This window comes from Equus przewalskii, chromosome X (assembly GCF_037783145.1).
Source record: "Equus przewalskii isolate Varuska chromosome X, EquPr2, whole genome shotgun sequence".
Taxonomy (NCBI): Eukaryota; Metazoa; Chordata; class Mammalia; order Perissodactyla; family Equidae; genus Equus; species Equus przewalskii.
This window is the reverse complement of record NC_091863.1, coordinates 103,734,976-103,760,447: the sequence shown is the minus strand read 5'-3', so window position 1 is coordinate 103,760,447 and position 25,472 is coordinate 103,734,976. Positions and strand designations below refer to the sequence as shown.

Genomic DNA, 25,472 nt, shown 5'->3' with positions numbered 1-25,472 from the left:
TGTAAATAACATACCCAATCTTTAAAGCTTACACTCCGACATTTTTGAGTTTGTGGTATCCTTATTAGAGCCAATAGTGTGTTAGAGAGATGAACTATGCTTTTACCAAAAAAATTTAGATTGAAATCCTTTAGGGAAAAAATATTGCCCCCTCTGTGTAGTCTTCCATTTTCTTATCTCCTTTTCCCACTCTCTATGAAGTTCAGAAAAATTTGTCTTAAATCAGCTTGATATGTTCAAGACTAGCATAAGCTGCCGACAGTTTTATGCAACTAATAAACAAGATTAAAAAATAAACAAACTCTGTTACTTTCCGTATTCGGAAATCCATTACGAAAAACAGCCCTCTTGTGTGGGAAATGTTAAATGCTGCTTTGTCAGAGGGTGCTGGAAATATGATAGGAAAGAATGACTTCCATATATCTAAATGGCATTTGAAAGAACAAAAATCAAGGGCTGTTAATGTAGCTACATCTTGGGATTCAGGTAATGTGTCCTGAAATTCATTCTGATTGACAGTTGTAAGGAGAAATCAGAGTAGGGCTGACCAAAATACCATCCCTTGAAAAACAACAACAACAACAGCAACAGGACTTCAAAACGGATCCCTCACATATCAACCTGATCTCTCCAAGGGGACTCCTTTCCAGCTAAATGCCGAATTTAATTCTGGACATCGCATTTCTTTGGAGAGATTTAGTACTTTAATTATATTTTTTATGTGTCACAGAACTGTAAACATAAATTATCTTTTTGTTTTCTTTATCTTTAAAGGAGAGCTTAGAAAAATAATAATGATTAAAGGTGTATATGATTCTTCTTTGAGTCTATTTATTGCTTGTGTGGAGAGGACAGTAGTTCTCTGTATTTGTGGCCAAGGGACCCTCTAGCCATAACTTCAGGCCATTTCAGGAACAACTGAAAGTCTAAAAGCCACTCACTCAGCTACCTGTTTTGCCTAGAGTGATGATGATGGTTTTGACATTTTTCTTCCTCTTCCTGAAATGCTTTGAACTGAACACTCATTTCTCTGCATGATGTTACTGAGCTGCAGCATGGGCTGGAGGAAAATCACTGGAAATAATTTTTTCAATTGTTAAGATATTTTAATTGGAACATTGTGGCTCAAACCCAGAAAAATCACTTCAATCCAAATATTGAAATCAGTGGTATTGTATAATATAGGCAGAATTAATAATCTAACAGAACTTCTAGGCATTTCTTTGCATATGAATACCTCATGGGGTGGAGTGAGATATTTTAAAATCAATTGGTCTTAAAAAAATCTTCCTATTATATCATGTCAGCAGTTGTTTCTCCTATGTATGTACAGAGCTATTTGTAATAGCGAAGCTTGCTGGAAGCTGTGCTGCTCGAAGACCAACCTTTTCCCAGCCTGCATCTGGCTTGTAGAGCATGCCAACAATGCTTAATATAATGGGTCACATCTGTCAAGAAGGATTATAAATTGTACCTGTGATGCCCTGTAATTAGTAACTCTCAAATGGCTCCAGCTGCTATTTCCCTGAGCATTTGCCTTGGTAACATCTTCTAGGAAATATAACTCAGAACCAAGAGTATTTAGGTCCAAAGGACACTGTCTGTAGTGAAATAGGGGCATTTTCTTCTAATCTAAAAGTCCCTCTTTTCTTGTTGCTCTCACCAAGTTTACCAGAGGGCCTTTCATCCAGAGACCAGTGAGGAATGTGCTTCAGCTTGTTGAGGAAAGATTTGGTTGTTGACTTTGTTTCAGAGCAAAATTCACCCATGAATCGTGTGAAAAGTAAATATGTCTGTTTTCTGTGTGTTAGAGTGATTTGAGAATGAATGTGAGTCTGTAACTGGAGACTTCACACTGGGAAGTTGACCTTTTGCTTGCAAAGGAGCTTTGCTATTTGGTTGGCTCATGGGTACATCTGCAAATACTGGCATACTGGGTTATGTTTGCAGATCAGAATTCATTACTTGTTGACACCTAAGGTGCGGTATGGAAAATGTAGGTTTTGAAAAAAATTATTTCACTAGTTTGAGAGTCAGTACACTCTTTCTTGGATTTATTTTGGTGAATTTCTAGTGAAAATTCATCATCTCATAAATGTCTATCTATTAAGAATGAACTAAAATCAGACCCTCACCTCAAACCATTCAATAAAAACTTGCTAGATAGTTTAAAAATTAAAATGTAAAAATGAAGCTATAAAATAATGAAAAGAAACTATAGGTATTTGTTGTATTTCTATATTCTCGTAGTAGCAACATCTTTCTAAGGATAACAGCAAAGATGTAAAATCGGGAAGAAAAAGATTGAGTAAATGCTACAAAGACAAACAAACATCTTCAGCTCCCTTTGTAGGTTAAAAATCCATAGTAAACAAAAATTAAAGGAAAAAACAAATGGGAAAATGTTTGTGGCAGGTATTAAGTATAACTGGTCTACTTAAACAGTCCTTACAAGTTAATTTAAAAAAGATGAAAACATAAATAAGAAAATGGACAAAGGACGTAAAAGGTAATTCAGATAGGAAGAAACAAAAAATGGCCAATGAATAAATAAATATTTACCTTCATTAACAGTCAGACAGATACAAACTAAGTCCATGCATTACACTGGCAAATTAAAAAAAAAAAGAAAATTTATATTGACAAAGGTTTGAGGAAACTGAGCTTTCATATACTGAAGTCAGAATGTAAATAGGTATATCTCCTTATGGGATTTAATGACAATATGTATCTAAATAAATCCATAAAATGTGCAATTCCACTTGTAGGAAGTTACCTTAAGGAAACAATTAGAGATGTGTGGAAAGCAGTGATTATAAAAATGTCCACTGAACCACTGTTTTTGTGTGTGTGTGAGGAAGATTGGCCCTGAGCTAACATCTATTACCAATCTTCCTTGTCTTTTTTTTTTTTTTTTTGCTTGAGGAAGATTGTTGCGGAGCTAGCATCTGTGCCAATCTTCCTCTATTTTATGTGGGATGCCACCACAGCATGGCTTGGTGAGCAGTGCTAGGTCCACACCTGGGATCCGAACCTGCAAGGTCTGGGCCGTGGAAGTGGAGTGTGCAAACTTAACCACTATGCCACTGGGCCGGCCCCTGCACCACTGTTTTTAATGGTGGAAGATTATAAAAAGAAGATAGCAGGAGATTGGTTAAATGAATTGTGTATATTCATAGGTTGAGATATTATATAATCATATAAAATCATGTTGTAATAGAATATGTATTGACCTGAAAAAGCAACCACAATATGCGCTGTGTTTAAAAATATAAAAACAATTAAAAAAATAGTAAATTAGAGTATGAGTAAGATACCATATTTTTAAATGCTACACACATACACACGTGTATATGTAGAGAAAGAGAGAGAGAGAGAAAGATTGGTTGACTGACTGAGACACAGAGTTATAGATAAAGACATCAGACTAGAAGTAAATGCTCCAAAATAGTCATCTTGGGGTGATGAGATTACATGCATTTTTCCCTTTCCTTTGAGAGGTATTACTTTTGAAATTAGGAATTACAAGCAATAAAGTTATCTATGGAAGAAGGAGGCAAATGCTATAAAAAGACACACCAACCCAGTCATAGAGAAGTGTTGCCCATGACCAGCTTTCAGGACAATGGTTACATAGGCCAAGATTGCCTTTGGAGTCCCACTGCCGTTTTTGTGCGTCCTTCTTTCTTTAAGTCATCATGTCCCAAAAACTTCCTGAGTCTCAAGTGTTTTCATTCACTCATCTATTCATTCATCCATTCAACAGAAGTTTGTTGCATTCATACCATGTAACAGGCTCAGTACTTGTTCCTAACTAATGCTCCATACTGTAAACATTTCCTAGTTGTTTATCTGCACTTACTTATCGGTCTTGGGGCCTTTATCTCAGACCCTGTTAGGTGACTCAGTAGGACAGCTTTTTAATGAGTGTGTTAAGTAGGTGATACTAGTATGAAGCTTGAACTTTAAGAAAGACCTTAAATGCTTTAACCCAAAGAGTGAGTAATGTGAAAATTGCAGGCAACTCTATATGGCTATGCTTGCCAGATTATGCTCCTCTCTCCTGCCCACACATATTCTGACCGGACAGCATGCTTCTAACGGTGTCCTCCCTACAGGGTCTGGGATCCCTATGTCGGAATCAGTCCCCTGGCCTCATGCTCCACTATCTAGGGTGCTTCTGGATATTAGTAATGTGTATCGGTTCTTCTATTTTCTTTATCCTGATCTTCTTCCTCCTGTGGCTTTCCTAGTTCTTGCCATCTGCCCTGCTGTGCCTTCTGGCATTTACATCCTTCTTTTCCATGACCTGCCCTCTTGACTCTGGCTTCCACACTTGTTCTGATCCAAACGTTTGCTCTAACTTTCCTCAGTACTGATGTAAATTTTTCTTTCACTACTGTAACAAATTCCCACAAACTTAGTGGCTTAAAACAATGCAAATTTATTATGTTATGGATCTGGAGGTCTAAAGTCCCAAATGAGTCTCACTGGGCTAAAACCAAGGCACAGGTGGGGCTGCATTTTCTTATGGAGGCTCTAGGGGAAGACCTGTTTCCTTGCCTTTTTCAGCTTCTCGAGGCCACCTCCATTCTTCGGCTCATGGCCCCTTTCCTCTATCTTTAAAGCCACCAACGTTGCATCTATCTGACCATTCTTCTGTGGTCACATCTCCCTCTCACCATAACTGGAAAAGGTTCTTTACTTTTAAGAAGCTGTGGATTGAATTCTGGCATCCAAAAGATGTGTCCACGTTCTAATTCCCAGAGCCTGTGAATGTTACTTCGTTTGGAAGAAGGTTCTTGGAAGATATAATTCCAGATCTTGACACAAAAGATCATCCTGGATTATCTGACTGGGCTCTAAATCTAATGACAAGTGTCTTTATAAGAGAAAGGCAGAGGGAAATTTGAGGTAGACAGAAGAGGAGAAGACACAGAGAAGAGGAGGAGGCGATGGAATCACAGAGGCAGAGATTGGAGCAGTGCAGCTACAAGTCAAAGGACACCTAGAACCACCAGAAGCTGGAAAAGGCAGGGAAGGAATCTTCCCAGAGCCTCCAGAAGGAGGGTGTCCCTGCCGACACCTCGATTTCAGATTTCTAACCTCCAGAACTGTGAGAGAATAAATTCCCGGGGCTTTAAGCCACCCAGTTTGTGGTAATTTGTTACAGAAGCCACAGGAAACTAATATAGGACCCCTGTGATTACACAGAGTCCTCCAGGATAATCCAGGATAATCTCCCCAGCTCAAATTCCTTAACTTTAATCACATCTGCAAAATCCCTTTTTCCGTGTAAGGTAACATAGTCACAGATTCTAGGGATAAGAACGTGGATGCTTTTAGGGGACTGTTCTTCTGCCTCCCACAATACGTAAATAGACGGTTCATCCTTAAAACCGTTTTTGCCCATGCCCTCCATAAGCACCTCCCAGGCTATTTTTCATATTTTGCTTCCATCCTTACTTAATTGTCTAGGATCTGTCTCCTGGGGGCCAATGTGGAATATAGAAAGCACAAAACTGTAGCGTCAGGCAGACCTGTGTTTAGATCCTGGCTCTTTATTTATTCTTTGTGTACCCTTGGGCAAATTATTCAACCTCTGTGACCTTGTTTCCCATCAGTAAAATGTGAGTAGTCATACACACACCATAGAGTCATCATGAGGGTTAAAGGAGATAGCATATATAATATGCTTGGCACATAGTAGGCATTCAATAAATGTTACTTTCTGTTTTTTTGCTACCATTGAATAATCTGTGAACCCATGGCAACGTATAGTCTTGACATAGATGGTCTGGTAGAGAAGATATTTTTGTATAGTGGTTTTATAATTTTCCTTCAAATCCCACTGTAGAGATAGCTTTCTAATCTGATTACACATGAGGCTCCCCCTCATATCATTACATTTTATTTTGTACTGTGATTATACCTACACAACACCAAAGTTCCTGGTTGAAAAGGGAAAAATTCTACCAAATTGGCTACTGGGAATGACACAGCTATAATAACAAATAAACAAATATTTATTGTGTACCTACTATGGTTGTGTTGTTGTAGTCATCAGGGAGTGAGATTGGCACAATACTTATGCTCAGGGGAAGACTGACAAGTAACTAGATGATTCTAATATAATGTGATCGGTGTCATGATGAGCACGAACACAGGGGGAGGTAGGGACTGCATAGCAAGGAATAAAGTCTCCCTGGAGTAAGTGATGTCTATTTTGGCATCTAAAGACTGAAAAGCAGTTAGTTATGCAGAGTCCGTCAATTGACTTAAACATTAATATTCGTAAAAATTTGGGGTATATAAATATAGCCATTCTTGTTTATTTTTAAAATTTTTAGTTATAGTTGCACTACTGTGATGGGACTCAATGGTTCATTGATAGAATTCTTTCAGGTCACTTGGAGAAAAAGAGGGCTTTTATTACATTTTGCACACATGACCCCAGTGGGCAGGCTGGTGGGTAGTAAACGTGTAGACACTATGCTGCAAATACCCCTGAATATAAAGCTCTAATTTAGAGAAGAGGGTGGATGTATTGTGGCGTTGTGGTCATGGTACGATGCTGAGTAGGAGGTGGTGCCGATGTTTGGAAAACATAGTTTATGGTTTCTAGGAATAATAATAGCAGCAAAAAAATGTTGTGAATTTATTATGTGCCAGGTGCTGTTCTAAGCACTTTTTGCATGTTAACTCATTGAATCCTTTCAGTAATCTATAGGGAGGTAATACTATTATCCCTATATCACAGATGGAAAAGGGAGATACAGAAATTAAATAACATTGTCTAAAGTTAGACGGTCAGAAAGTGACAGAGCGGAGAGCCAAGTTAAGACAGTTTGACTTGAAAGCCTGTGCTCTTAACCCCTATAGTAAGGACTTGCCCTTTGGGGAAAGAAAGGCCTTGTGGGAATGTAGACACAGAAATGACATATAAAAAGAGAAAACAGAAGCAAACGTTGACATGACCATGTAGCCGCATATCCAATAAGTGCCCAGAGATTGATGGAATGAGTAGAGTTACTGAGCCTGGGGTTGGGATAAGGAGGGGGTTACTTGGCTAGGAAAGTTTACAGAAAAAGAAATCTTAAGCAATGTTTTGTTAAGAGAGGAATGTAGTTACAACTACTACTACTAGCTAACAGTTTTTGAATCCCTACTATGTACCAGTAAGTGCTTTACATAATATCTAATTCAATACCCAAAGAAACCTTTGAGGTAGGTACTATCATACTTCCATTTTCTGATGTGGAAATTGAGACACAGAGAAAGTAATTTTTCCAGTTTCACAGCTCAAAAGGGGTGGAGCCAGGATTTGAACCCAGGCAGTCTGATTCTCCCTTAAATGTATAGAATTGCTCCAGTAATTCTTCTCCTTCTCTCTTGCATCAACAATTTTTCCATCTTTGCTGAATTATTCCCATCAGCCTTCAAACATACTGTAATCATTTGCATTATTTTAAATGTCAATTTCTCTGTCCTCCTACAGCAAAAATTCCTCAAAAGAATTGTCTCTGCTCACTGTTTCCATTTGCTCTTCTCCCGTTCTTTCGTGATCTCATTCCAGTCGGACTCTCTTCCCTACCACTTCAGTGAAACTGCTCTTGTCAAGGTCACCAATGAGCTCATTGCTAATGCAAAGATCAATTCTCAGTTCTCATCTTATTTGACCTTTTAGCACTATTTCGTATAGCAGATAATTCCCTTGGCTTCTGGGGCGTCACACCTGGTTTTCTTCCTCTCTGGCTGCTCCAGTTTTCTTCTGCTGGTTCTTTCTTATCTCCCCAACTTCTTAATGTCAGAGTCCTAGACTGCTTCTCACTTCTATCCATAACCACTCCCTCAGTGATACCATCCTGTCTTATAGCTTTAAATGCCATGTACATGCTGTTGAATCCCAAATTTATATCTATAGTCCAGATTTCTCTTCTAAACTCCAGATTTGTATATCCAGTTGTCTGTTTGTATCTCCTCTTGTATATCTAATAAGCATCTGAAACTTAATATGTTCCAAACTGAACTGCTGATGTTTTCCTCACTATCTAATCCTCCCATTGTCTGGCCCATTTCAATTAACGGCCATTCATTCTTCCAGTTGCTCAGGCCATAAACTTTGGCATCGTCTTTGACTCTTTCCTTTTTCTCATCCCCCCACCTCAGTCCAAAAGCCATCTTAATAGTTTATCCTTCAAAATACAATTTGAATCTAACCACTTTTTACCACCTTTACTGCAATCACATGGTATTATCTAGCCCTCAACTAGTCTCTCTGATTAGCCCCTTAACTCTCTAACCCAGAGCAGCCTGAGTGATCCTGTTAAAACCTGTCAGATCATGTCACTTTTCTTATCAAAACCCTCCAATGACTCCTCAGCTCACTTTAATCAAAATCTAATGTCTGTACAATGGCCTATGGCCCCACGCCATTGGTTGTTAACCATTATTACACGTTAGAATCACCCAGAAGACTTAAAGAAAATACAAATGTCTGGGCCCTTAAATAAATTGAAGCCATATCTCCAGGAGGGATAATGTGTGGTGTGGCCCAGGTATGTGCAAATTTTTAAAGTTCCCCAGGTGCTTCTGAGGCCAAGAGAGGGTTGAGAATCCCTGGCCTCATTACCTCTTGATCTTATCTTCTACTACTCACTGTCTGACTTATTCTACTCCAGTCACATTGACCTCCTTGCTAGAAGAAGCCAGACACACTCTTGCCTTGGGGCCTTTGCCTTAGCTCTTTCCTCTGCCTAGGATACCTGTCCCCAGTCCCTAGTATGACTCACGTCCTCACCTTCTTCGGGTCTTTGCTCAAGGGCTGCCTTCTGAGTGAGGCCTTCCCTAATCTTCCATTTAAAATGCATTCAACTTTTCTGCTTTATTTTCGTTTATAGCCCTTGTCTTCATTTTGCATACTATCATTTTTCTTATTTTATTGCGTATCTCCCTCAGGTAGAATGTAGACTCTGTGAGGGCAAGGATTCTGATCTGTTTTGTTTACAGCTGTATCCTCAGTGCCTGGTGCATAGTACGCATTCAAGAAATAAATTGTTGACTGAATGAATTATTTAATATAACAACACACAATAAAACAATGTTAGGGGAATAAAGTAGTCAAGTAAAATGGAAAGCAGAAGAAAGTCCATAGTTAACTAGTTAAATCTATTTGCTGAGGGCAAAAAGGTACTCACAAACTAAGTCTACATGAACACTAGTAGAACTTTGGATTTATTCTCTAGCTAGACAGGGGTTCCTAAGCCTTTTTTTCTCCATGAACTTCTTTGCCAGTCTGGTAAAGCTTATGGAACTTTTCTCACGATAATGTTTTTAAGTGAATAAAATGAAATCTATAGAATTAAAAAGGAAACCAATTATTTTGAAATACAGTTAGAATAATTATTTTAAAGATATAGTAATAGTATGTGCACCTCCATATTAATGTATTAAATCAGGACTTGGTAAACCTTTTCTATAAAGGGCTAGATAATAAATATTTTCAGCTTTGTGGGCCATATAGCCTGTTGAACCTACGTAACTCTGCCATTTGTAGCAGGAAAGCAGCTACAGACAATATGCACATGAATTAGCATGGCTGTCTTCCAATAAAAATTTTATTTACGAAAGCAGCCAGTAGGCATATTTTGCCTAGTAATAAGATCTACTGATGGGTCTAATAACTATCATAATTTTAAAGTAGCAAGGAGTGTAAATGATATTTTGAGACATCTATAGCACCTGTAATGTGATATGAAAATAGAAAATATCTGTGGTTTGTTTATTGGTGACAAACTCACAGTTACTGCTAATATTAACTATGACTTGTACACTTATAGTTGAAAGAAATGCTAAATTATAGTTAGAGGTTAGTGAAAATAAATATTTTTTTCCCATCCAAATTCACAGAGCTCCTGAATTCTCTCCATGGATCCCAATATAAGAACCCCGAGCTAGGAGTCTTGATAAACAGTTGAAAACTTACCTGTTAACAATTGATTAATCATTTAATTCAGAATGAATGACAAACCCTTCTGAGTTGAGTAGGCTTGGAATAGACACAGATTCTGGTCACACATAGTTTTGTGGTGGTGGTGTGGGGTGATGGCAAGAATTGATCTCCACAATATCCCATAGCCCTTAGTAAAGGGTGTCAGGAGCAGTTACTAAACAGATTCAAGCCTAGAAGGAAGCAAAGAGTGCTGACTACAATTGTTTGAAGCACAAAGAAGGAATGGGCAGGCTGGGATCGTCCAGCAATCTTAAAATTTTGAGCAAGTTGCACAAACTGATTGCATTGCCAAAACTTGAGGGCTTCGATAAGCCCTTTGTTGTATACATACATACAATGAAAAGAGATATTGTTAAGGGAAGCAGTGGAAGGCTGGTGACCTTGGCCAGAAAATGGTGGATCTTTTTCCTAAGATTCACACATTATCCAAAAGCCTCCAACTTCTTAGAATTCCTAATAAAAACTCCAAATATCCCAGCAATAACTTTTAGACACCACAATTTTCACTAATATTGCCTCATACCCAATTCTGCTTTATAGCGCGGTTCCAGTGTCATCGTAGCTACCACATTGATTGGGTCAGAGAATCTATGTGGATTTCTAACTGGATCCAAGTAAGAGCTTTTTCAGGACCTAGAAACTTATTGTTCCTTTAAAGTGGTAGTTAAAAGAAAAAGGAATAAGCCTGGTATTCTGAATTTATGGCAATAATGGAAAAATTGCTAGGGACTTTTGATGAAGGCGTTTAAAGTGAATGTAACACTGCATATATTGACTTCATATTTCAGTGCACATCCAGATCTATTGATTAGAGAAGGACTGACTCAAGCTGAGATTGATTTGATAGAAATCACAGCCTGCTTATTTATCATGTGGAGAAAATTTACACATCTACCTAGGCATAAGAGTATTACTTTATTGACTCTGAATTAAGTCTTGGCTGAATGTCAGATTTTTACCTGCAGCCTGCAGACCCCTTTCAGGACAATTCTTGTTTGCATTTGAGCAAGGAACTATGAAAAGAACATTTTTTTTTTTTTTTACTTTAAGTGCCAAGAAGTACTTTGAAAAATGTTAACTGTCAACTGGTATTTGTGGTGATACTAACATTGCTGGCTGAATGAAGTTTTCTTTCATACTATTTATAAAGAGAGCAAATGAAGAATAATGTTAACAACAAGAGAAAATTTTAAGCACTTTAGAAATACTTTTTCATAAATAAATATTACTATATCAATTAGAAGTCTCTACTTAATAAGGCAGGATGTTAAAGCAAGTAGTGTAGGAATAACTACTCAGAACCTATCTCTTGAGTAACTCAGAAGTACTTCCTTAGGTTAGCAGTAACTTAGCTAACATATACAAAACCCTTAGAATATACCAGGATTATGCTATATACTTTCATTGGTGATCCCTTAAAACACTTGCAAAAACTCGATTAAGTGGGTATTGATATATTCCCATTTTACATTTGAGAAAACTGAGGTTTAGAGAGGCTAACTGACTTGCCAGAGGTCCCACAGCTAATACATAGCGCTGGGACTAAAAGAGACTCTTCCTGACTCCAGTCTATATCCTTAACTACTACACTCTACTGTCCCTTGTGTGAAAGCAAAAAGCTTTATGTTAAAATGTTATGCAATTCAGGGGCCAGCTCAGTGGCTGAGTGGTTAAGTTCGCATGTTCCGCTTCGGCAGCCCAGGGTTTCGCAGGTTTGGATCCTGGGCGCAGACATGGCACTGCTCATTAGGCCATACTGAGGCGACATCCCACATACCACAGCTAGAAGGACCCACAACTGAAATATACAACTATGTACTAGGGGGAGTGGGGGGAAAATATTATGCAATTCAGATATTTTCTTAATTGTGAAAGAACTCACCCAAATGTTTTGAATCATAGGAATTTTGCCCTAAATTTGATGGGCTTTCCAATTTGGGGGTTCTTGAGTAAGTTTTTCCTCCCTCACAGTGAGGAAGAGGTAGGGGAGTAGGGGAGAGAAGGAGTAGATAAAAGTGTTTACTGAAAATCCTAATTTTTGTGTTTTTCAGGAATTAATCGCTCAGGGCACTGGTCCCTAACTACAAACCAAGTGGCATTAGATTTTGGAAGACAAGGGGTTAACCCAGTTTGTTACTGGTTATTTTCCTCCAGCATGACAACTGCAACGCAAGGGAAATAGCTTCTCATAAGTGTTAAGGGCCTTATTACCATTCAAAGGCCCTTTTAATACTCTTTATGCTGGCAAAGGTACATTATGAATGAAATACAGGGGAGGAATAATTCAAACTCCTAGGATGGTGGCATTTTGTAAACCTTGAAACTGCAGTACAAATCTCTCTCAAACCTCTGGAAATCCGTCTTTATAGCATAGAGTAGGTGGGAAGGGGCTTGCAAATCCTTTTCGATCTGACAGCTCAAAAATCTAACTTGTTTTCTGATTTCTCAGCCATGACAGCTTGCTCGTGGTGTATTTTTCACTTCAGAAGCGAAGGATTCTTGCTAGAATACGGAGGTCCAAGAAGCCGGGCTTTAATGCTGAATTCTGGGCAGAGCAGACAAAGCAAATAGAAGAATGAATTACGTGTCAGCCGTCTTCTGGTGTTTTTGTATGAAAAGCATTTCATGGTAAGCATTATGGTTTAGGAGTCCCCGTGTCTTTAGACACAATATCCTCTTTGCTAATTCTCAGCATGTATCTTGCTTGCCATCTGTACAAATCCATTTGCTCCATGCAGTCAACTCTCTTCTTAACCTTTTCTATTCAAGGAAGTCTATCTCCATACAATTTAAGGTGACAAATAACCTGTCTGCCCTCAAATCTTACTCTTACCATCTTTCTGATGAGCCTGAAATTTCCACTAAAATGTTCCACTTACTCTATTAGTATTTCCACTTATTACATCTGCCCCTCCATCTATCCATCCATTCATCAATCCATCAAAAAAAATATTTATTGTCTGCTCTGTTCTGGGCACTCTGCTGGGTTCTGGGAATTTACTGGTGATTAAAGCAGACATGGTTTCTGCCTTTGAGTGTATAGCCTATTGGGAGAAAGAGACAATAAACAAGTAAAGGAATGGAGTAATTCACTTCAAATTGCACTAAGTGCTATGAGGGATATGAATGTAGCAGGGAACGATAGAGGATACCAGGAAGGGAACTAGTTAGTGTGCTCAGGTGTCAGTTCAGTTGAGACTTTAGACATTCCTGTAGAGAGAACTCCATTTAAAATATAAATACATTATGTAGAAGGGGTAATGCACTAGACTCAGTAGAATGGTCACATTAGCAGAGGATAGGACTCTGAGGGTGTGGGTCTCGGAACAGACAAGTTTCATTTGGTGGCGTGTGGATCAGGGAGAGAAGTAGACTAACTGAACCCCTTTTATGTGCTAGGCTCTGTACCAGGTACAACACCAAGAGGTGGGTATCAAATCCATTCTAAGGATGGGAAAACAGGTTGAGAAGCTAAGCAAATTGATCAAGGTCACAAGGTTAGTTGTTGGCAGAGCCTAGGAGTAAGAAGGCTGGGTGTTGTGGGGGGATTGGGTACAATCTCAGGTTTACCCAAAGTGAAACGGAAGCAAAAAGAGGAGGAAGGGATAGGTGTTATTGATCAAAAATAAATTTAAGAACCTGGTCCTGTCTTTAAATTGCTTTCAATTCACCTGGAGAAAGAGGACAAATTCTTGAGAAAGGACAGGAGAATATATATAATAAGCAACATTGATAGTCTAGCCCCAGCTGTGCATTATTCCTGAGGAAGATAAACACGGGGCATAAATGGGAGGAGTCAAGATACATTGAAAAGGCTACTGGGAGGATGATGTCAAAGCCCTCTAAAATGGAGATTTCCTTTAAATACAGTACTTGCCTCCCTTTGCTTGGATGAAGTGGTTTTAAATCTCAAGCAAGTTAGGTACAAAGCAACGATTACTCAACTGTCTGGAAGGTCAACAGACGCATTAAGATCATTGAGTTATGAATCACTGAAGATTATATAGATCCAGGCAGAATCCCAGCTGTGGATACTATTTCAGGTCAAAATGCATAATACCAATTGTCCCCAGTTCCAATTCTCGTCACTAAAATGTGACAGTGATTAAATGCAAAATGCAAGTATTACAGTATGTAAGTACAAATTTAAAACAATAATGGTCTCTTGTCAGACAATATGGAAAGGCAAAGTTGCATGGAATTTGTTATTATACTTGCAAATGTAGCAATATTTACAATAGGTTGACACAGTGCTGCATAACCTAGTACAAGGCAAGGGAAGTATTATGGAAAGCAGGACTAGAAAATGGTGAGCACAGAAGAACACTGACTTTTAGGAATCACAAAGTAAAGCACAAAAAGGGAGGAATAGTTTCAAGGTCAGTGTTCCCTGGACATTTGTGAATAGCCCTCATGCCCCCCATTTCTTTCACAAATCAAGGCAAAGGACAAATTATCAGATTATTGAAGTCCCTCTGGACTAACATCCCCAACCTCAACTCTAATTTCTTAATTTTCTTAACTTTTTTTTGATCTCTCATTCTTCTATGAACTATAAGCTCCATGGGGCCAGAATCCATGTCTCTGTCTTATTCACCACTGTATCTCTAGCATCTAACAGTGCCTGGCACATAGTGCAGGCTCAATAAATATTTGGTATTTGAACGAACAACTGTTCTCATGGCTGCCTTGAAAGCTCTTGTGGCTTTCATCTCTTACTAAGGAAATATCTCTAGGCACTCTGTATCTTTCCTTGCTTGGTTATTTTCACCAAAACCTCCTTATTTTATGTTTTATTCCTTCAGGAACTTTCAAAAGAGAGATTTTAACCAATAAGATTAATAGTTTCAGAAACTACATTAATCCAGGTCCAACTAGAAAAAAGAAAACTACTTTAAGTGGTTAAAACAGAAGGAATTGTATGCAGGGAACTGGTTACACAAACGATGGGGTACATATAAGGGGTGTCTTGTCTCCCAGATTAAGAGTATGTTGAAAGAAGCTCTCTTTACACATAACTCTGCTATGAGCCCACAGGATCTAAGGGTTAGAAAGAATATTATTCCTTCAACTCAAACTCATCAGATGGCCGTTTTGTCACAGATACCTACTGCCCACGCCGACATCTCTTTTCCTCTTTCTCCTTAGGTACAGACTGCTAATTTTCAGGTGGATACTGTTCAAGCCAGAATAAAAGGTGTTCTTTTCCTGCCTTCTTTGCAGCTAGCCAAGGCCGTGAGACTACCTTTTAGGCAGTGATATGTAAGCCAAGGTTTCATGTGGGACTTCCAGGAAAGATTCTAAAAGGGAGTGGGCACATTTAGGAGTGGCCCCTTTTTGTTTTTCTGCCTTTTTTCCTTCTCCTGGCCTACACTGAGGACATGATGGTTGTAACTCCAAAGGACCATGAGGAATCTTTGAGGGTAGAAGACAAATGATAGGATGATACAACGAAATGATAGGAAGGCAGGTCTGGGATGACATCATGGAATTACCCTGCACCTTTGGACTGCCTACTTCTAAACTTCTTTTGCATGAAAAAGAAATACACCTCTATATTTATTTGGGTCATTGTTTTATTTTATGATTTGTTTGCTTTCTTTCTCTTACATACAACTGACTATAATCCAAACTTATCCAGCTATATTGTTTTTATTGCATCTGGGACAAATGGCCTTTTAACTTTGGCTTGGGTACTTTCCATGGTGGGGAACTTACTAACTCTTGAGGTGGCCTGTCTATCTTTGGACAGCTATTATTAATAGGAACTTTTCTTTATTGAGTGCAAATTTATATTTATTGAGAGTCCACCAATAGGTCCTGGAATGGCTCTGGGGTCACAATTTTCTGTCCTTTTTCTCATGTGTCACATGTTTGAAGAAGTGCTCATGTTCCTTTGAGTCGGCTCATCTCCAAGTTAAATATTTCCAATTCTTCCAGCTACTTCTCACAAGACATGGTTTCTTCATTTCAACAGCCTTAGCCCAGCTTCCTGCATAAGTTCGCTCAATAAACGCTTGCGGAAAAGAGCTCCAGGCTATAAGATTCAGCTGTGTTGCTTGCAGTCCTATTTATTTAATAGATTCAGGTGAATTAAAGAAAAGGCACTTTTTACTTGCTTTATGCCAAATTGACAGCCTGCAGTTTACATAATGGACCTCCCTATTTTGGGTGGGCTAAAATCTAGGTTAAAACAAACAAGCTCATTTAATCCTATCCTATATTATAATCAGTGTATGCAGCAAGAGGCTTAAAGTTTTAATTCATTATTAACCACACTGTACACAAACCAGCTTCTCCTTTTACATAGTAAGAAGCAACATTCCAGGAGTCATTAGATGTTGCTTAATCTGCTTAAACAAAGCTCCCTTCCTAAATGTTTTCTGTGGAGGTAGCCAATTTGGACTGCCAGGCTCTCATCTCTGGGACTGTCTACTTAGCACTTGTCAATCACTTCTATTGGAAACATAGTCTAGTAGCCTACTGAGAAACCAGTTTCTAGACGCATTAAAATAGGTTTGTAGTCTTCCAAAATGTGTGTCTAAGAGTTATGCTTCTCCCCCTATCACTCCACTGGAACAACACTGGCAAAAGCCACTGACTCCTATGTGTCACATTCAATAAACTAATATCGTTCCTCATCTCAGCTGACACTTCTGTGGTATTTGACACTGCTGACTAAACCACTTTCAAAATTCTCTCCTCTCTTGGTTACTTACACCCTACCCCTACTAGTTCTTCTTCTCTATGGCCATTCCTCAGTGTCTCCTGTTGGGTCCTCTTCCTCCGATCATCTCTTAATTGTTGCCATTCTTCAGAGCCCTGACAATAACCGTCTGCACTCCTCGCTTTAAACCTTGCCCTTGAGCAATCCCATCCACTTCTGCAGCATCAGCATAGGCTGATGACTTTTATGTGTTTATCTCCAGGTCTGACCTCTCTATTTTGAGCTCCAAACCAATAGTTTCAACTGACACAGGGGCAGCATTACCTTGATGACTCATAGGCACCATAAAGTATATCCTCAAAACTGACTACCTTGCCCTCCAACTCAGATACTCAAGACAAAACTGAGAATCGGGCACTTTGTTAAGTTATTCCTCCCAACAACCATGTCATGTAAGTATTATTATCCCCATTTAGATATGTGAATATTGAGTCTCAGAGTCATTAAGTAGTGTGCCTACAAATCCCTCAGCGGAATCTAATGCAGTTCACTCAGTATGACTCTGGAGCTGGAACTCTTAATAACTATGCTAAATCCCCCTAACTAGGGGATTCTGTCATAGGATATTATGTGTTCATCTTGAAAACCAGACAGCAATACCCCAAGGGAAGGGAACACTCAAGAGGAAAGGCTTATTGATGTGATTAGGTTAGGAGGGTAGGAGAGGTCCCTGAGCAAACTGGGAGAAGCACAAGCTCAAGGAGTGCAGGGAGCAAGAGGCAGTTGAAGGAAAAAGTGAGTAGAGCCAGAGCAGCAGGATGGGCAGGGCCTTGGGCCAAAGTTGTCTTCCTTAGGGTCTTGTGGTGAGACAATTGACCTCACTGAGTCTCTGTCCTGCCTGTAGGTAAGTGGCATCCATGTGGGAAAGGGAAAACCTTTGGGTAATCCCAAACTTTGATTCCCATATAACTTGTACTGAAATCAAAAGTGCCTATTGACTGATACACATGACTGATAAGCATGATGAATAGCTGCAGGATATAATAAACGGCAATTAGTTTGGAACAGAACCAAAGGCGCAATTTCCATAGCAAGCTCAGCCATGAAAATTACAAATTGAGAGAGTAAAATAATTATTCTTAAAATGTATATTTTCAATTCAGTTTGGTTCAGCATCTTTCTATTGCTGTTATTTTGATTCTCTCCTCCTGCCCCCAAATTTCTTCAATCATTTTTTTCTCCAGGCTTTAAACTAAGCATTCCTTTAAGGAATGGAACTCATATTCAGTACATGAAAGGCACTGGGACAGCAAATTTCTTTAATCTCACATTCTATCGGTAGGTGTCTTTTGCTTCGCAAATAGATGTATTCCAACTGTGTTGACTGTAAGACAAGTCCTATTTTACTATTGTCTCACATTAGAACACTGGTGATGTATTCCCATATGCACCCCACCTCCTTGCCAAATGAAATGTGTTACAAATACTCAGAGATGTAGCTGTCAAGAAGACATTTCTTAGATGGCATTGATGCCATAACTATTTTTGAGGCGAGGTGTTTTCTTTGGGGTCTCTCTTCTGCCATAGGGCCACTCTTCCTTTTACCCTTCTTCAGGAAAAGGATTCATCCTAAGCTGGTTGACTTCCTGAGCACACATCTTCACTCTTTCTATGGGTCTAAACAGTATCTAGAAAGTATAGATGTGATGTTATATCTCACCACCAAGTACTATGTTTTAACACAAGTACTCCAGCATGAAAATTCCTTATGTTACATTCTTAGATACTTTAAAAAGCAAATTAAATGACCTTCTTGATCAATTATCTAAATTAGAACTCGGGTAAAGTGAATTTATTTAAAACGAGGGATCATTTTACTTAAAGGTCAGGTTTCTATCACCTCCTTCTTAACAGCACTGTCAAAATGCTTTCATGTGGCTTATGGTTTCATTTATAAACTAGTTAGAAAAAAGCCAAATACTTAACTGTAAAAAGCTACTGATTTATTTTTGAGGCACCCAAGGCCATGCAGGTCTGTATAAATTGACAAAAGACAGGACTGAGAATTTCTTTCATGTGTTTCAGTTTCTAATTGTCGTATTCGTTATCCTTAGACAAGCTACATAACCTCTGGGTTGTTATATTTAAAATAATAATTTATCATTATCCTATTTCCTTATGGTATAATGTGAATTTATGTATTAATGATCAGAAAATGGTTTGCGATTCATGGATGAATCTGGCTTTTTTTTTTAAGGTGTCTTACAGGTACTTAATGATAGAACTAGTTTATGAATTCTGAATTTCCATATCCTTTCTCTGAATTATTTTGTCCCCTTCTCATGTTTTTATAAGAATTTAAGGCCTGCCAGATTGGGTCATATCAGTTTTTCCTATAGCTTAAGATTTCACCTTCAACTCTGGCAGCAAGAGAAATTTTGTGGGAAGATGGATACGTTTGCTTTTCATGACATCAAGCTTAAAAGTTTAGGAACAATCCTTGATCATCTTAATTACTCCACAATTCATTAAGGATCTGTCATATATAAATTTACTTTAACATTGTTATTAAGTATTTTACAGTTGGACTACTATGTATTTCTACATGCTGATAAACAACTGATTTGACTAATCTTTACCCATTGAATTGCCTGATTCATTGACAGAATAAGTTGGACGTTTTGGTGTTTTATAGATGCAGCCAAAGGCACACAGCAAAGCAAATTGAATAGGGAAAATTCTTGTGACAGTCAGGCCTTAGGGCACTGTCAAGCTCCCCTGGTATTCAACAAGAGCCCTTTTCAGGGAAACCAAAGGGCATGACAAGGCCAATTGTCAGATCAGGACAGCATCAAATATCAGTAACCAGTAGGGACTGGTGGCAGACCTGGGTCAGGAGCTAAGTACAACGTGGTATCAGACATATATGTGTGTGTAAGTGACTTCTCTGACCTCCTTCACATGTGAACTGGACTGTCGTTTGATTTGAAGATAAAGGTTAAGATGGGACTCCTGGGTCCTGGGCCATGTGCTTCCAGATGATTCAGTTACTCACAAAATCACTCATTTAAATTGGGGGAAAAGGGAAGGAAGGGCTAGTTTTAGAAGTGTAGAATCCCAAACTAGCCAGGAAATGGACCTGCTCTAATCAGTACTGACCAGACTTCACCTGGAGTATTAGATTCCTTTTGGAAACCATCCTTTTAAGGGACGTAATCAGACTAGAGTTCTTTCAGAAAAGGATTACTAGTGCAATGAAGGGACTCCAAGCCATGACATAGGAGCTCAGGATGTTTAATTAGGGGTGAAAGAAATGTCTATGGAGGGCTGCTTTGTCCATGAAGGGTTAAATTTGTTCTGTGTGGCTACTTATGACAAATCTATGAGTAGATTTCAGCTTGATGTAAGGAGAATTTTCCACCAATTGGAGCTGTCCTAACGAGAAACAGCAGTCTTTTTTTGAGGAATATTAGCCCTGAGCTAACATCTGCTGCCAATCCTCCTCTTTTTGCTGAGGAAGACTGGCCCTGAGCTAACATCCATGCCCATCTTCCTCTACTTTATATGTGGGACGCCTACCACAGCATGGCTTGCCAAGCAGTGCCATGTCTGCACCGGGGATCTAAACTGGAGAACCCTGGGCCTCCGAAGTGGAATGTGTGCACTTAACTGCTTCGCCACCAGGCCAGCCCCAAGAAAGGGCAGTCTTGATAGTGTTTCTTATTCTTATATGTCTTCAGGTGCACAGATATAGAGTGAATAATGGGCAGGAAGAAGGAGAGGGGATTCCTGAAGTGCATGAATGCTTGGACTAAGTCAGTTGTTGGTAGAATACTGGATCTGTATGACTAATTAGTGAAGATTCAAAAAAAAAATCGAAGTATTGATATAGGTTTCTAGCTTTTAATTTTTTTACCAAGTGAGGCCTGATAAGGTTTTTGGGATAACACTTTTTTGGCAATGGATAACAATTTTTTTCTCTGTGTAAGTCTTAAACCCATTGGAAATTGGAGCCAGTCTCCCTGGGTCCAAACATAGACTATGCCACTTACTAACTGAGTGACCTTAGGAAAATTCCTTAAACTTTCTGTGCCTGTTTCCTCATCTATACAACGGGATAGCAATTCCTACCTCAAGTGTAAAGCATGTGAACCGTGCCTTGTTCATAATAAGTGTTCTATAAGTGTTAGCTATCAGCTCTTACTTGAGATATAGGTACAGGAGTTAGCTGGAGGATAAAATATCACCGTCAGCACTGATAAAGCAGAAATGGAGATTGTGGTTTTAGATCTGTAGCCAAGTGGGTGTGCTAATACTTCACAGTGCTTGGCTTACCCACCCAGTCATTGTCCCAGCTGGACAACTATCGATCTTCTCTGTAGGAGTTAGTCCCTTTCCTGTTTGGCACAGGATGTGAACATCTGTGGACAAGGTGGCTCCAGAAAGTGAGAAACTCAGAAGGGGCCAAGTTAAAGATGCTCAGTTCCTTCCTTCAAACTTATTAAATCAAATAATTCACTCCTCCTCCCACGGAGAGGAATAAATGATGGTAAGGGCGGCAGGAATGTTATTCTAGTGGAGCTCTCTTCCCATGGAGATCTGAGACAAGAAATGAAGGTTGACCCTCTAATGAGGACACTAAGGAAAAAAACCCTACCATTTTGAAAATCATCATTTCATACCCCCAAAATAGAATGAAGCAAAGTCCTTTAATAAATTTAGCTTTCTGCCACAATGCCCTTATTTTTCAAAGGCCTGCAAAATTTCATTAGGTTTTGGCACTAGTCTCTGGACTAGCCTTTGGGAGCCACTGAACTAGATGACTTTTAAGATCCTTCTAACCATGAGATGTTATAATTCTATGATAGAATTTCATTTGTACCTGGGCTGCAAGAAGAGAACCAAGGGACTGAACCTGGGTCAACGGACAGGCAGATCCTGAAAATGAGTTTGTGAAAGGGTTGGCAGTCAGGCCCAGCACAGGGTATTTTTTCTCCTGGGAATTCTTAATCATATTTCCCTACTGTCAATATAAAGAAGAATTTATCTAAAAAGGCCAGAGGGTTGTTGTGAGGAGAACTTGATGCTGAACCTCTGTGCCCAGTCTTGGGCTTTGGGATTTCCATTGCCTGCCTGTGCATCATGATGGTTGGAAGAAAAGACAGGTATGTCAGCTTCAGCACCTCTCTCAGTAATAACATTTCAAATGTGTTTATTTCTTTGTCTTAATATTTTATTGCCAGCTTGTTGTTTTCCTCATCCCACAAGTGGTCCCACTCCCCGCCTTATGAACTGATGATGCTACGTTCCAGCAAATTGAAATAGAAAAGCACGTATCCAGGGTGATTTATCGTTAATGTGAAATTCTATCCCAACCTGAAAGTCGAGGAGCAGAAATCCCAAGCTATTTCAAAATTCCTATTACAAGACAGACAATCAGATGCCCCCAAACCGCAACATCTTGTACTCTATTAATCGTACACTGACAGAGCCCTTTGGTTGCATTTGTATTTCCAAATAAATACAAACATATGTCACCGTTTTTTATTGATTTTGGACTTTCCTAGGAAGGAAATGCTGTTAAATTATAATAAATGGTGTCAACTAAAACAAATAGCGCAAAACCCATTAAGAAGGCATTTGTTGCAGAACTTGGGTTGATTTGTTGGCGTCATTTGAAATCATGTCAAAATAATGTCTTTGGAAACCAAATAAAAATTTGTTTGCAAATTTGTCTGCAGCTAGCATTCCTAGAGCATAAAAATCCTTAAGAATCAATATGGTTTTATTCAGTATGCAAATGTACTGAAAAGCATTATGGCAAAAATTCTATTGCTGAATTATATGATAGTGTTAGTGAATTAATAAATAATAATAGATGATAAATAATATAGTGACTGAATTAGATAATCATTTATGAAGAAGTAGAGGGAGAAAAAGATTAAGGGGGATAGTCTTGGGAGAAGATCAATTTTCAGATAAGCTAAACTAACATTTTATATTCAGAAAATTAATGGAGTTTAGTCCTGTAACTCACAAAGTCCAGTTAAACTAAATTTCACTGCAGCCTTTAAAAAAGGAAAGGAGATGCAAAATGCCTAGTTCTGAAGTGATAAGCATTTGAGTTCTAATATTAGTCAGCCTGCATCTATAATTTGCATAACTGTGTTTGCCTTCCAGGTAATTGGGAATTTAATTGCTATCAGAATAAAATTGAGTCTTATTTCCAAATGATGTCAATGCAATGTATCCCAATGTGCAGTTTTGAGAGTCACTGTAATTAGGGAAATGAGAGGGCTGCAGTTGGAGTTGGGCTTCAATATAAAATCAAAAAGTTTATCTTCAGTATACCCCAGGTCGTCTTCTGCAGGTCCTCTTTCTCCTTTCACTGCCTTCTAGGGCGCAGTTCTCAAAAAACGCCTCACCTGTGGTGGTTAAGCTAAGTCTGCCCTTCTTGGCCCTCTCTGTTTCCTCCTCCCATGGAAACAGATCCATTCTACTTTCCACCCCACTTCTAATCTCATTCCTGGTATGTTTAAAGGAGCTAATTTGACAAACTGGTTAACGTCTTTATCCCTTACCTCTCCCAGGTAGTTTATTTTTATTTCTGCAAAGTCAAAAAGCAAAAACAAAAACGAGCTGAATCTCAAACACCAACTACTATCACCATAGTTTCACAAAATAAGAGAACTTTAATGCCCCCTCCCCCACAATGAAAGTAGGAAGGATATGATCACAGAATAAAGGACAGTCCTTCTAATTAACGTGTTAGCTTTATGGCAAACTCTCATTACACCTATCTTATTTTTTAAATTTTGTAAAAAAATCAGTGAGACTTCATCACAGCCCAGCACTATTTTGTAAACTGGTGTTTGAAAACTGTGATTTTAAACTGATAGCATTGCTGTGATGTTCAGAAGGGAGGGCACTGGTTCTTGTTACTGATTTTCTGTGGTGAAGTGAATTATGGTTATGGAACAAAGCAGGAAGAGGCTATGGGGCTCATCTTAGGGATGGGACAGTAACTGCAGGCTTTGGGGTAAAGTAGAAACAATGCGCGGAGTACAGGAAAGACAAGTAAATCCTGATCAGCGGGGAAGGGTGGCGGAGGAGGTCACAGGGGCTTTACAAACCTGGCTGCTTAAGAGCTAATGTCTGTAGGTTCTTTTTCTGGCTCTCACAACCTCTTTGACATGAATGGTTGGAATTGGAGGGCTTTGTATGGTGGGGCTGGCCTTTTGCTGTCCACATCACACTGTGCAGCGAGCTTCCTTATGACAGTGATTGGACACTGTAATTCCCCTTCCTCTGTAAGGCACCACTGATGTTACCCAATTCCAGGTTGGAAAGACAGCATTTTAAAATTGGTTTGAATTTTGCAAAGTGTTCTGTAAGTAAAATCTTTTAGAATCAGAGAGAGCCAAGTTTCTAAATTATGCATATGTTATATGTATATTGTATATTTGTACGTGTGTGTATTCTAACTTACAATACAGAGCATACCAGTTTCTTTTTTTTTTTCCTTTGCAAAAAAAGGACCAAAAGAGCTAAATCAAAGCTTGAACTAAGTGCTGTCAGGGTTCTGGCTTTGGGGGTTGTTAGAAACATTGTGAGGAAAAATCCAACAGAACAATGCCCTGTTGTTAGTTGTGAGTGAAACCTAGAGACCATCAGAGGGAGTACTTTAGCTGCAGTGAAAGGGCTCAGAGGGAGACAGATAATAAATGTACAACAAACAATCCAATGTCAGAAATGATCACTATTGCAAAATGAGACTGAAAGCCTATTTTTTAGCAATTTCTACAGATGATGTCCCAACTCTGGCCATGGCCAATATTAGTTGGATAATTCTTTGAATCTGGCTAATGTGGAATCTTGCAAGGACAAAGAGGATTTGCTCACTAACCGGTAAGAGAGGTACTGGTCATGCATGCTTAAATGTGCTAATAGTTCTGGTCTTTAATGGTACCAACTTAATGAAGACGATGTTATGCATTTTTAATCGTTCGCTTATGATTTGACATGAGCCATGGCTTTCTGATGAATATAGAGATTTGTTGGCCAGCACTGACATTAGCTGGAACCTGGATTTTTAAATTGGCGGTTCCGCCCACATTTCCCCTGCCTTTGCCTTCCCTAGTGCCTTGGTACTCTATTGAAGGGCTCCACTTACAGCCCAGACCACTCCCTAGCCTATTCTTAAATCAAAACGCCAGAAAATATACCAGCAACTTCAAACCTCTTTAATAGGGCTTGAAACACTGAGCCAGAAGGGAGCTTTATGCACTCATTCCACTCCTGAATTGTAGTGCTCCCCGGCCCCCCTTTCTAGGTGACTTTTGCTTTAATCACCCACTTGACAGTTTATCCAGTAATTCTGCCTTGTCTCCCTGTAGGGCTGTGTCCCCACCCTGAACCTTGCCTGCCTCCTGCCAATCATCTCTCCCTAGACTCTGCCCCCGACCATTCCTTGATATCCCACCAACTGGCAAGACATAGACAGGTCATGATGATGATGGACACTATGCTTGACTTCTGGGTTGGAAGCTGTCTAGAATTTCTTGTAGCTGGGTTGGATCTCCTCCTTCTGACCATTATCCGAAGCTATGGACACTGCTCTGGAAATCGCAACTGTCCCGGTTGAGGCCAGTCTCTGCATTCTGGTCAGGTTCCCTCAGCACATATCCTAGTTGATGGGTCTTTGCTTGGTGCAGTTTCCTCTCCCATTATACTCTGTGGCTGAATCCATCTATGGTTTGTCTCTGTAGATGATGTGATGGGGACTGCAAAAAG

The 25,472-nt window shown here is 39.2% G+C and overlaps 1 long non-coding RNA gene across 1 annotated transcript in view; it reads left to right on the top strand.

Annotated features, from left to right (window-relative positions):
• Positions 1-14,901, top strand: part of LOC139081086 (uncharacterized) — a 181,799-nt gene extending 166,898 nt beyond the window's left edge. Inside the window, exon 5 of the long non-coding RNA XR_011536052.1 lies at positions 12,462-14,901. This is a non-coding gene — a long non-coding RNA (uncharacterized lncRNA). The remainder of the gene's footprint in view (positions 1-12,461) is intronic.
• Positions 14,902-25,472: the final 10,571 nt, after the last annotated feature.